Below are 12,403 nucleotides of genomic sequence, written 5' to 3' on the forward strand. Positions count from 1 at the left end.
CTGGGATTCAGCTTCTTCATCAGTCTGCCCCTCCTGGTCCTCAGCCTCTGAGCCGGACACCGACAGCAAATCAGCCATTCCCGGAGGGGTCCCAGGCTGAACCACAACAACCACTAGACTACCAACTTCAAGAATTCTCCAAAACATTTAAAAGATACTGTGCATCAATATATTTTGTTACTGTTTGCCTTTTCAAATATCTTCTGTATATTGAAAGACAAACCTGAAGAAAAGTTACCTTTAGAGTCACTTAACTTTGAGATGGGTAGCATATAAATTTAATAAATACATAAAGAAATAAAAAAAAACTCAAATGAGTTGATTACATTCAAACTCTTTTTAAAGGTAAAACAACTTTTTCATTCCTCCTTTCACTTTAGATAACAGGGAATAAATTGTTGGGGGTGGAATATTATTAATGAAATGTACAAAACAGGAAAGCTATATTCTATTCATGGCTCTTGCTTCAAACATATATATGTATATATTATCCACTTACATAAATAGAATGTATTGTCTTTCTTCTGGCATAGTCTGTAGTATGTATGGTAATAATATGTAAACTGTAAATTTCCCTTATTACCTGCCAATTGAACAAGTGTTTTCTATAAGCAAAACAATATTTGATTTTTAAGAACAGCCAGAATAACAGGCAACAATCCCCATTGGGATCTATATTTCTTTTACCTCAAATGGTAGGTTTGGATTATACTTGAGTTTTTTTGTGATTATAGTACATCTGAGTAATTTGGGCCAAGCCTCTCCAGGCTTTCTCCTCAATGGGAGATGATTAACCTCTTTTCATTTTCACTGATGGAAGAGGATAAATTGGGTTCAATAAAACAATTTCCCCTCCATTCTGTTCATAAACTGGTTATACAGAAGAGACCAATCTCAAGATGTTTGGAGAAGAATGCATAAATGTTTCCTGTGCTGAAATGTCAGGCATTTAAACCTCAAAATAAAAAATGGACTCAGCCAAATCTTGGAGACAAATTGCTTAAAGGTCAAGAATATTAATGGATATTTGATGGGCTGCTGCGCTGAAGAATGAATCCCTAAAAGCTTGAGGTACTATGAGAAAGCACAGCTGTGGAGAAGGAGGGGAAAAGAAAGAGACAGATTATTTCTTCCCCTGTTTAAAGACTGAAGGCACAGTCATTAGTGGCAAACAAGGAATTGAAACTGGTGGCAATGAAGGGGTGATGGAGCTGGAGGACAGCTGTGAGGACAGCTCTGCCATTGCTGGCCTTCTGAGTTGAAGACCGGACAGTCGCAGATTAATGTAATTATGAAGAAGAGTCCTTGGGAGTAAAAATAGTTTCAGGAAAGGCTAGCAGAGGGGAACTCCACTTCACTTCTTCCCCCCTCCCATTTTTAAAAAATTATCCAGCAATGTCTTGTGTATTGTAACAAAAGTGCACACAAGAATATACACACAGTCAGTATGTTCTATGATTTTCTGACTGCACCTGATCTCCACCAACCCCGCCTTTCACATACATACCTTAACCCTGGTCTGCAAATCAATAATTTGATTCCTGGTCCCATACATAAACCTGTGGGCTTATGAAACCATTCAATCACATTTTCTCAGGATCTTTTCAGTGCTTCAAAATGCACCTGCTGTGAAACGAACATGCTAAGTTTTATGAAGGCTCAGGCCTGGATGCTAATCTTAGGTCTTAGAATCATGTTAGATCCTGTAGGCTTGATGCTTCTGCTATTATCAGACAATTACCTTATTGAAGTCCAAAAAATTCCCATTAACATCATTCCTCTGGTCCACTAATTTTGTCACTTTGTCAAAGAATGCAATAAGATTGGTCTGCATGATCTATTTTTGACAAGCCCATGTTGTCTTTTTGGTATTACTTTGTTTGCTTCTAGGTGTTTGTTGATTCATTGATTTTACAAAATCTTCCCTGGTATTAAAGTCAGACTGATAGGTCTGTAGTTTCCTGGATCTGTTTTCCTCCCTTTTTTGAAAATGGGAACTATATCAGCTCTTTTCCTGTCCTCTGGCAGCTCCCGGGTGCTCCAGGATCTTTGAAAGCTATAGTTCAGTGGTTCTGAGATCTCATCTGCCAGTTCAATTGGAACCTTGAAGTGTAATCCATCTGGTCCTGGTGATTTGAATTCGTCTAGGGTAGACAGGTGTTCACTTACCATTTTCTTCCCTATTTTAACTTGTGCTCCTAATATATTTCTTGTGATGCTGTTTTTGATAGGTTGGACTGTTTTTTTTCCCCTTTGTGTAAAGACAGGTGCAAAAAAGGTGTTAAGGATTTCTGCTTTCTCTCTGTTTATTGTCAACTTCTTGCCACTTTCTCCCTGCAATGGACCAATTGTTTCCTTGACTTTTTTTTAATATGTTGGAAGAAGCTTTTTTTGTTACATTTTACTTTTCTCACAAGCCTTTGTTCATTGTGAGCTTTAGCTTTCCTCACTTCATCTTTGCAGGCTGTGAGCTCTCCCCACTTCTCTTCTCTATATACACCAATGACTGCATCTCAAAAGAAGCAGTGATAAATCTACATACAGACAGGAGATTGAACAACTAGCTTTGTTATGCAATCAGAACAATCTTGAATTAAATATACTCAAAACTGTAGAAATGGTGGTAGATTTAAGAGAAACCCTATGGCTATCACTATTTTAGCTTATGATTCTTGATTAATGTATTTTATTTTATCTTTATGTACAATGAGTGCATATGCACCAAGGACAAATTCCTTGTGGGTCCAACCACACTTGGCCAATAAAGAATTCTATTCAATTTTAAGTCTTAACTAATAAACGCTTCACAAATTATCTAAGAAGTATACTATTGGCTCCATTTCAGCCCTATTTGTAAAAGTTTAAATATATTAAAGGGTTAAATAAGGTCCAGGAGGGAAGTGTTTTTAATAGGAAAGTGAACACAAGGACAAGGGGACACAATCTGAAGTTAGTTGGGGGAAAGATCAAAAGCAACGTAAGAAAATATTATTTCACTGAAAGAGTAGTAGATCCTTGGAACAAACTTCCAGCAGACGTGGTTGGTAAATCCACAGTAACTGAATTTAAACATGCCTGGGATAAACGTATATCCATTGTAAGATAAAATACAGGAAATAGTATAAGGGCAGACTAGATGGACCATGAGGTCTTTTTCTGCCATCAGTCTTCTATGTTTCTATGTTTCTAAGTTAACTAATAGGCATCCTAGAAAACTTTTAGCAAGTCTTGTATTGGCTCTATCTTAGCCCTATTCCTTATCTTACAGAAACATCTTTTCTGATGTGCCTGGCATTCAGCTCTTGTTTTTTTTTTTACATTGAAAGGGGCTTCACCAGTCCACACCCTCTTTCCTTTTATCTTTGTTATGCAGGCCTTACAAATTCAATTCAATTTATTATATTTGTATGCCGCCCCTCTCCGAAGACTCAGGGACTCACATCTCCTCCCTTCTTTCTGAGTTCATGTCATAACCTTGCATTTTTACAGCAAATAGCCCATCACTACAATGCCCCAAAACAGGCTCTGATTGTCCCAATCATTTCCAAATATGAAGGGCATACAGGTAACTTTTATGTTTATCATTTTTAAGGGATATTAACTCCGCCATATCAAGTGATGAAATACCTTCCTGAAGTTTCACAAGTGAGCAAAACTTTTAATTATATATGTTATTTTGTTGTCTTATTACTTTTACCCTTTCCTGATAACAAATTGTTACATTAAACTATTTCCATTTTTACTGCATTCTTTTATTATAAAGGCTGACCAAAACTGTAATAAAGATATTTGATTTGATTTTAAAATGATTTGCAGCTGTGTTTTCTGGCCTCTCTGTAAGTGCCTTAATTCACAACCATTCCTGACAAAGCATAACGGCTGGGTTAACAAAACAGTAAGATAAAGCCAGACAAACCGCATTGCGGATTAGCCTGATCTGTGAATCCAGACGCTGCTTTAAAAAAAAAAAAAAAGAACACCCTTAAAGAACATATTCCTAGCCAGGTGCTTTCCAGATGTGCTGCAACTCAACCACTGTTTGGGAATCCTGAGACTTATATTTCAACGAAGAACACTATGTTGGATAAAGCTACTGTGTAGCGTGTCCCATTATGCAAATTTTGGGATTTTTGTTGTGTAGATGCTACCTAAGCAGTGTGGATTTTTATTTTCTTTAAAAGCAACATTTCTTCTCTGGATCCTCATTTAATTTATAAACAATCAACAAGCAAGCAAGCAAGCAAGCCAGATCTGGTATAATCAGTAGGACTTGCCAGGTTATTCATAGTTCTCGGCCAATCCATTACAGTCATACAGAATAATTGATTACTTCCTCCTCTTGTGCATCTCTATAAATTAGGTTTTATTGGAAAGTGGAGCTATGGGTGTTGAAAATAACAAGAAACGTGCAATTCAGCTGGTTCTGTTTGAGAGTTCAGTGTATGCTATAGTAAATAATAATAATAATAATAATAATAATAATAATAATAATAATATCACAACCACCACCATCATCATCTATTTATATGTTTGGGTATGGGGAGGGTTAGGGACTACAAATTCTTTTTTTGTTGAATGTACAGCAGTCCAATTTCAGCTCCAAATCCTGCCACAGTTTCCCAAGAGATAATAAGTTTTTAAAGGGCCCCAAGAATCTTGTTGTTTTGCTCTGGGACAGATAAGATTTGTGTAATTGTGTGGACTGTTGTAAGATTCCAAAAAATGTTTTTGAACTATCACCTTCCCTTTAATAAGTGGAGTACTACTGTTCTGTTCGGGTCGTATGCGACCCGAAGCCAAGTTTGAGTCCCTGTAAAAAAATTTCCCTGCATATCTGAAACTTGAAATTTCATGACTTTTCATCATTTCAGGGGTTCTCTCTATGAGAATTTTTTTTGGGGGGTGGGGGGCTTAGTTTTTGCTGGGCAAAAAAAGTTACAAATCTTCTGTTCCCGGGTCACCTTGACCCGGACCGAAAACTCTTCATTTGCAGTGCTTACGTTTGGTCTTTTTGAAAGCTTTTTTCACTTGGAAAGTAGTCTGAACATTTCTGCACACAATGATATGAAAATTGAAATGAAAAAAGTAAATCTTATTGGTTTATTTTGCGGATATAATGCACGCCCCCCCCATTTTTGTGAAATGTTTTTCAATTTATGGATAGTTTTGCTTGCAAAATGCATTCTATTTTACTAAAGTTGGTGTGGGATTGGTAGCTTGAACATTTCTGAATATAAGAAAAATATAAAGGAACTGAAAAAAATGATTCTTATTGGTTTTTTAATATCAGAAATAAGCCCCCCCCCCCTTGGCTGCTTGCAACCATTTTCACTTTTTATTTTTTTATGCTCCAAATCCGAAATATTCTTTAAAATCTTAGGCATTCATTTACTCAATTTAACAATGCTGATCATCAAAAAATATTTTTGGGGTGGTGGCTAATTGTTTTCTGGGCAAAAAAAAATCATAACTTCGAGTCTGTTTCTGTTCGTATATGACCGGACCAAAAATAATTTTTTTATGTACTTGAATTTGATCTTTTTGAAAACTTTTTCAACTGGAAAACTAGTTTGAACATTTATGAACATAATGATATGAAAATTGAACTGGAAAAATTGAGACTTATATTTTTATTTTGATCAAAAAGCCCCTCCCCCCATCCTTTTTAAATTTCGTGTCAATTTCTATTTTTTAAGGCTACAAATCCCTAAGGAATTTTCCCCCAAAAGGTTTGATATACTAAATTGAACATTTCTGAATATAAAAAATATATAAATGAACTGAAAAAAATGGTTCTTATTGGTTTATTTTTGCCACAAAAGGGCCACCCCCCACCCCCGGCCTTGCTATGTGCCATTATTGTCACTGTTTATACATATTTGTCTAGAAATATTTGGAATATCCTTTTGAAAATCAACCACATTGTAGCCAGAGAACTAATTTTATGAAACAAATCCATTTTACTAAAAAAAAGTATGTAAGTTTGAAATTAACAGCATAATTTTTATATAAATTGAAATAATTGAACACAGGGGGAGGCATACATTTATGTGCAAAATAAACCAATATGCATCAATTTTTCCAGTTCAATTTTCATATCATTATGTTCAGAAATGTTCAAGCTACCAATCCCACACCAACTTTAGTAAAATAGAATGTATTTTGCTAGCAAAACTATCCATAAAGTGAAGACTATTTTAAAAAAACGGGGGGGGGGGCGTGCATTTCATCAACAAAATAAACCAATATGCATCAATTTTTCCAGTTCAATTTTCATATCATTATGTTCAGAAATGTTCAAGCTACCAATCCCATACCAACTTTAGTAAACTAGAATGTATTTTGCAGGCATAATTATCAATAAACCTAAAGAAAATTCACAAAAACGGGGGGGGGAGGCATATTTATGTGCAAAATAAACCAATAAGGATAAATTTCTTCAGTTCAATTTTCATATCATTGTGTGCAGAAATGTTCAGACTACTTTCCAAGTGAAAAAAGTATTCAAATTGACCAAACATAAGCACTGCAAATGAAGAGTTTTCAGTCCGGGTCAGGGTGACCCGGGAACAGAAGATTTGTTACTTTTCTTAAACAGAACAGGAGGGTTAAAGCAATAGCATCTTTGCTTCTGACTTCTGTGGAAAAAGCAGATCTGCTTGAACAAAGGGCAAAGTCCAAAGCGCTTCTGAATCATTTTTCAAGCGTACACAGCCCTATTGAGCAATGTTATGACTAACTCTGAATCAACTGAAGGTAAAGTGGTAATCACCTAGCAGTTAAGCTGCTTGTAATCACAAGAAAATGAGGCTGAATTAACTGATTTAGGAAATATTCCCTTTGGTCAGCTAAGTTTCTTATCTTTGGGATGTTTATGTAACTCACGAGTCGAGCTGTTTGCCACTCCCTGAAGTCTATGCCCGGATTAGCAATTGCAGGTAGGACTATACCCAGGCATGGATTAATGATTAGCCAAGTTCAACATTCTACCTGCAGTAATAGTCAGAAGCCACAGTACATTACAGCACTAACAGGGCTATTCACAGCGAGCATCCTGCATTTTTTAATTTGAGGTGCAATATTGTGGTCATTTGACTTAATTGCTTATGACACTCAGACCCAGACAGCCACATTAACCTGCTTTCAACCAATCTATAAGCAAGCAGAAAAGCACACTTGCATTAACTGTATTGCCATTATTGCTGATCTCATTCTGCCTGAAGAAAGCTTGTGCACTCAGGTAAATAGGCATGGGACTGAATATTTGTTATGCTGAAGGTTTCAATGATATCAAAGAAATTATTTAAGTAACTAGAAACATCAGAATTTGGGATCTTTTTTCCCCTGGGTCAGAATGCAAAGGCAAAAACACTCAAGAGTATATATAAGAACGATTAAGGTATTCATTTGCCTGGCAGGTTTAAAAAAAAATCTTATTTTTGAACTGAACTGAAGATATTGTCCTGTGCATCCATCTATCAACTAGTAGTAGTCTTCAAAAATTAGAAGTCTATTCACTCTATCTAAGAAAATGTCACCTATGGACAGGATTTACACATGAGTACAGAAATAAGTAGCAGTTTAAAAAGTACAAAGGTTATAAGAAAGAGTAGATTCTTCATGGCATGTATAGTTTAATTTTATACATGTATGTACTGTATGTGTCTATAAACACACAAATATGCATAGATACCTACACAAATTAAATGTGCAGTTTTTAAAAAACAAAATAGAATTGTATAAACATATGATCCAATTTTCTTTCCAGAAAAAAAATCTAAAGTACAACAAACAACAACCCAAACCCAGTTTATTAATTGCCCAAAAATTATAATTTATTCTTCTTTTTGGTGACTGAATTTGGTCCAAAAAAATCTACTCATATTCATGTGGAGTTTATAAATCTCATAATTAATGTTTAAGCATAGATCATTGGCTGTACACCATGCCACTATTGCAAATATCCATGCTTTAAAAAGAACAAGGTTTTGTAGCTTCCCTTGAATACAATTTTACCAGTATACATTGCACTTGTTTATAATGATGAAAATATTTCCATATAAAAATACCAGCAGTTGATCTATTCTAATCATTTTCTATTCTATTCAAGCAAGTTTTGGATAAATATGTTGTTCTTTAACTTTTGAATAGCATATCATTTATAAGCCTGAATTTGGATTCAGATCAAACGGAGATATGAATTTTATCTTCAAGCTTTCATTTTGTTCAATGCAGTCAATGAGCTGGCCCTTATCATTATTGTCAAACTAGTGATTTAACATTGTATTACCATAGGCAGCGGTGGGCTACGAGTCGGAATGCTAAATTGTGCTTGCTGCCGCGGCTCATAAATTCTTGCCGGGGCAGGCTGCTGCACCTGTGGAGGTAGCAAAATCGCGCACAGAGACGCAGGTGCGCCCATGTTTTGGTGAGGTTTTACCTGTGGCTCCGTGCGCAATTTTGGTACCTCCACAGGTGCAGCAGCAAAATCACCCTGGCCCTGCAAGAACTTATGAGCCGCGGCGGCGAGCACAATTAACATTCCGACTCGTTGCCCACCACTAAACCTAGGTGATGTGTAAATCCTGGCCTGCATCAAGTACTAGATCTGCAGCAAAACTGTAAGTCCAGTCAAGTATTCCTTTTTTATATTTAATTGATCCCTTCCTGCTTAATGCTCTTCTCATTTCTCTGAGCTACTCAGTTTTCTGCAGGATGAATGAAAAATGATTCGCAAAAAGACTGCACTGTAATTTGTCATCTCTATATTACCTGACCAAAAAAGGATTACTTTTATTGCAAATGATAATGCCAGAGGAAGCAGATCAAAGAGGTAGAAGCTGCAATTAACAATAAATATCTTTATGGAAGAACTATAAAATTCCAAGTACCTATTTAGCTCTACTTTTCTCTGAAACATCCCTAGTGATACATCTTAACATTTTGTCATCGGTATCCTTTCAGAGCTACTCAAGAATTTTCTATCAAAAATCACTATTATTACCAGTTCTTTGTAATCTTCTTTTTAGCCCCTCTCCCCATTTGCTGTACATTGGCTGTTATCATAGTTTAACTTTCTAAAAAGGGAACAATGTGGAGAGGTTGTCATATAAGCAGGGGTGGGCTGCTGCCCAGATGGGGTGGAATGCAGTGGGGTAGCAAAAATGGAGCTCCCCCCCATAGCACCCAATTTGCACTGAAAGATGTTGAAAGAAAATGCATGGCATCCTATATAAGCCACGCCCAGAGTGTGGTAGTAAAAAAGTTGGTAGCCCTTCACTGCATATAAGCCAATGTTCAGCAGGAAATATATGTATTTATTTTGCATTTTTATTCTGCTTTCCCCCCTAAGATTTCAAGATAATGGCTAAATCTCTTTTCTCCCCAACTTTTCTCATTAGAGAGAGATGTCATGGAATCCATATGGCTAGAATCTGAGATCAGAATGGCCCTGCTCTTAATATATCAAATATCTCAAAAGTCATAAGAAGTCATAAGAAGCATGAATTTACGTATGCTTAATATGCATTTATAATCAGATAGTTTTACATTACAATGGGCATAACCCTGTCTCCCATTTCAGGTGTTCCTCTAGATATCATTGTATGTAAAGTTGGTGGATAAGAGATGGGAAATGTATGATTCTTCAAATGTTGTTGAATAACAACAAACACCTAGCTTTGTGCAATCAAGGGTAAAAAAAACATTGATTGATGTTTTAATGTATGTGATAAACCTTCACTGAAATGCAGCTAATTTAATCAGCTACTGCAAATGACACTTATAATTTCTATTTGAAGGTGGACACATACACCAACATTCACACATATACCCCAAGATACATTTTCTACACAGGGAGATAAATCTAAATAGGAAAGTTACATTTTTTCCACAAAACAGGGATTCTTAAACTGTGGGTCATGGTCCCCAGCAGGCCATGAATAAACTAAAGGAAGATCACAAGAATTTTAAAACTTTTGCTCAGGCATAGTGGTCAAACTTCAACTTTGGAGTACAAAGTTTACAAATGGAATATTATTTACAAATGGAATATTATTAAGCTTTGGTTAGCAGCAGCACAGAACATATAACAGTTTGTATTCTTTAATTTTTTGTTGTAGAACACTGGTTTGAAATACTTGCATATCTATTTTATAATACTTTTTAAAATTGTCTATCATATACCATATTTTTGGAGTACAAGACACACCTTTTCCTACCTAAAAGAGGCTGAAAATTGAGGTGCAGATTTTTTTTCCAGCCCTATCAAGATGCTAACGATTTCCCCAGCTTCCAGGATTTTTTCATCGCTACTCCAAAGAAGTTTTTTTTCCAACCCTAGGTCTTTGCAGGCTTGTTTTCATTGCTACTCCCTCTGAAGAAGATTTTTTTTTCTGCCCTAACTAGGGTATAAAATAATGTGCTGAAGCTGACCAGACTAAGGACACTAGCCAGATGAATATTTTCCTCCCCCAAAACTAAGGTGTGTCTTATATTTTGAAAATGACAAGTAAAGGTATGCTTTTAAATGTAGTATATTTTGTGCACTGGTTTTTTAACACAATTAAAATGGACAAACCTGATTTCATGATAGTATAACCAGTACACCAGGTGTTCATGTGAGCAAATATTATTTTTATCCATCTACATATGGATCACCATTATCTAGATCTGAATTCTCTGATAAATATCTCTGTGTCTGGGCATTTCTGGAACTCATGTAGTAGATCCTTAGTTTTGACTGCCTGTAATAGTCCAATGATAGTGATTTTTTGCACATTGGCATAAGATTCAGCTTCTGCACATGCACATGAAACCAAATTTCGCACGAGGACACTCATGTGTGCAAGATTTCGCTGATTTTCCGTGATTTCTTTGCTTCCGTGTACAGTGATCCCCCGTTTATTGCGTCCCCAACCATTGCGAACAGGGTACTTCGCTATTTTTCAACCCGGAAGTCAAAAATACCATCTACGCATGCGTGCCGGGCACGCATGCGTAGATGGCAGCGGCTTCCCTGGGTCTTCCCCCTCTTGCTGGCGTCAGCGAGGAGTTTCCCCACCGCCCACGCAAACTCCTCGCTGCCGCCCGCCCTTCGCCCGCCCACGCCGTTCATTCTCGCCGCTTTTGAGCTGAGTCCGGGAGCGAATTCGCTCCCGGACTCAGCTCAAAAGCGCCGATAGCAAGCGGCAAGGAACGGCTTGTCTCGTCAGCTCGAAAGCGCCGAGACAAGCCGTTCCTTGCCGCTTGCTATCGGCGCTTTTGAGCTGAGTCCGGAAGCGAATTCGCTTCCGGACTCAGCTCAAAAGCGCCGAGAGCCAGCGCCCCCCGGACCCCCAACCCGGGTTTGGGGGGCTGCTAGGAAGCCCTCCATGCCGGCGGCAAACAGCCGCCCCGCCCCCAATCTTCGGCTCCTCGCTAGCGCTGTGGGAGTAAAAACACCGTCTGCACATGCGCAGACGGTGTTTTTACTTCCGCATCGCTACTTCGCGAAAACCCGCTCGTTGCGGGGGCTCCTGGAACGGAACCCTCGCAACGAGCGGGGGATCACTGTATACGCGGAAGCAAAAAACCCGCCAAAAATCTGCAAAATCTCGCACAGGCACACCTGCCCGGCAGTCACACAGAGCTGCGTGCACAGCTCCATTTTCTCTAGCACTCTATAGAATGGCCCTTTCCTGCAGGAACCCATTACTGCTTCTGATACTTTCTTCGGGAGCGGGGTGGGTGGGGGAGAAATCCTGACATCTCTCCTTGAATTTTGATCATTGCTCACAAATTAAACACAAAGGCAAAGAATACCCTTGCTGTAGAGTGTTTCTCAGTCTTGGCAACATCCTTGGCTGGAGAATTCTGGGAGCTGAAGTCCACATAGAACTTTATTTAGTCAGGATTTTCTATGGCTGATGAAATGCCATCAGATTGGTGTCTACTCTTAACAACTTGGTGGACAATCAACTAAACATGAGCCAACAATGTGCAGCAGCAGCTAAAAAAGCCAACACAATCCTAAGCTGCATCAACAGGGGAATACACTCCAAGACCAGGGAAGTTTTAATACCACTCTACTACGTTCTGGTCCGACCACACCTGGAGTACTGTATTCAGTTCTGGTCACCACACTTCAAAAGAGACATTGAAACTCTGGAGAAGGTGCAAAAAAGAGCAACCAAGATGATTAAGGGATTGGAAACCAAGACTTACGAAGAGAGACTGAGGGAAGTGGGCATGGATAGCCTAGAGAAAAGGAGGGCCAGAGCGGACATGATAGCAGTCTACAAGTATACGAGGGGATGTCACAGAGAGGAGGGGATCACTTTATTCTTCAGGGCACCAGAGGGCCGGACAAGGAACAATGGCTGGAAGCTGACCAAGGAGAGATTCAACATGGAGATAAGGAGAA

This window comes from Erythrolamprus reginae, chromosome 1, assembly GCF_031021105.1.
Source record: "Erythrolamprus reginae isolate rEryReg1 chromosome 1, rEryReg1.hap1, whole genome shotgun sequence".
Taxonomy (NCBI): Eukaryota; Metazoa; Chordata; class Lepidosauria; order Squamata; family Dipsadidae; genus Erythrolamprus; species Erythrolamprus reginae.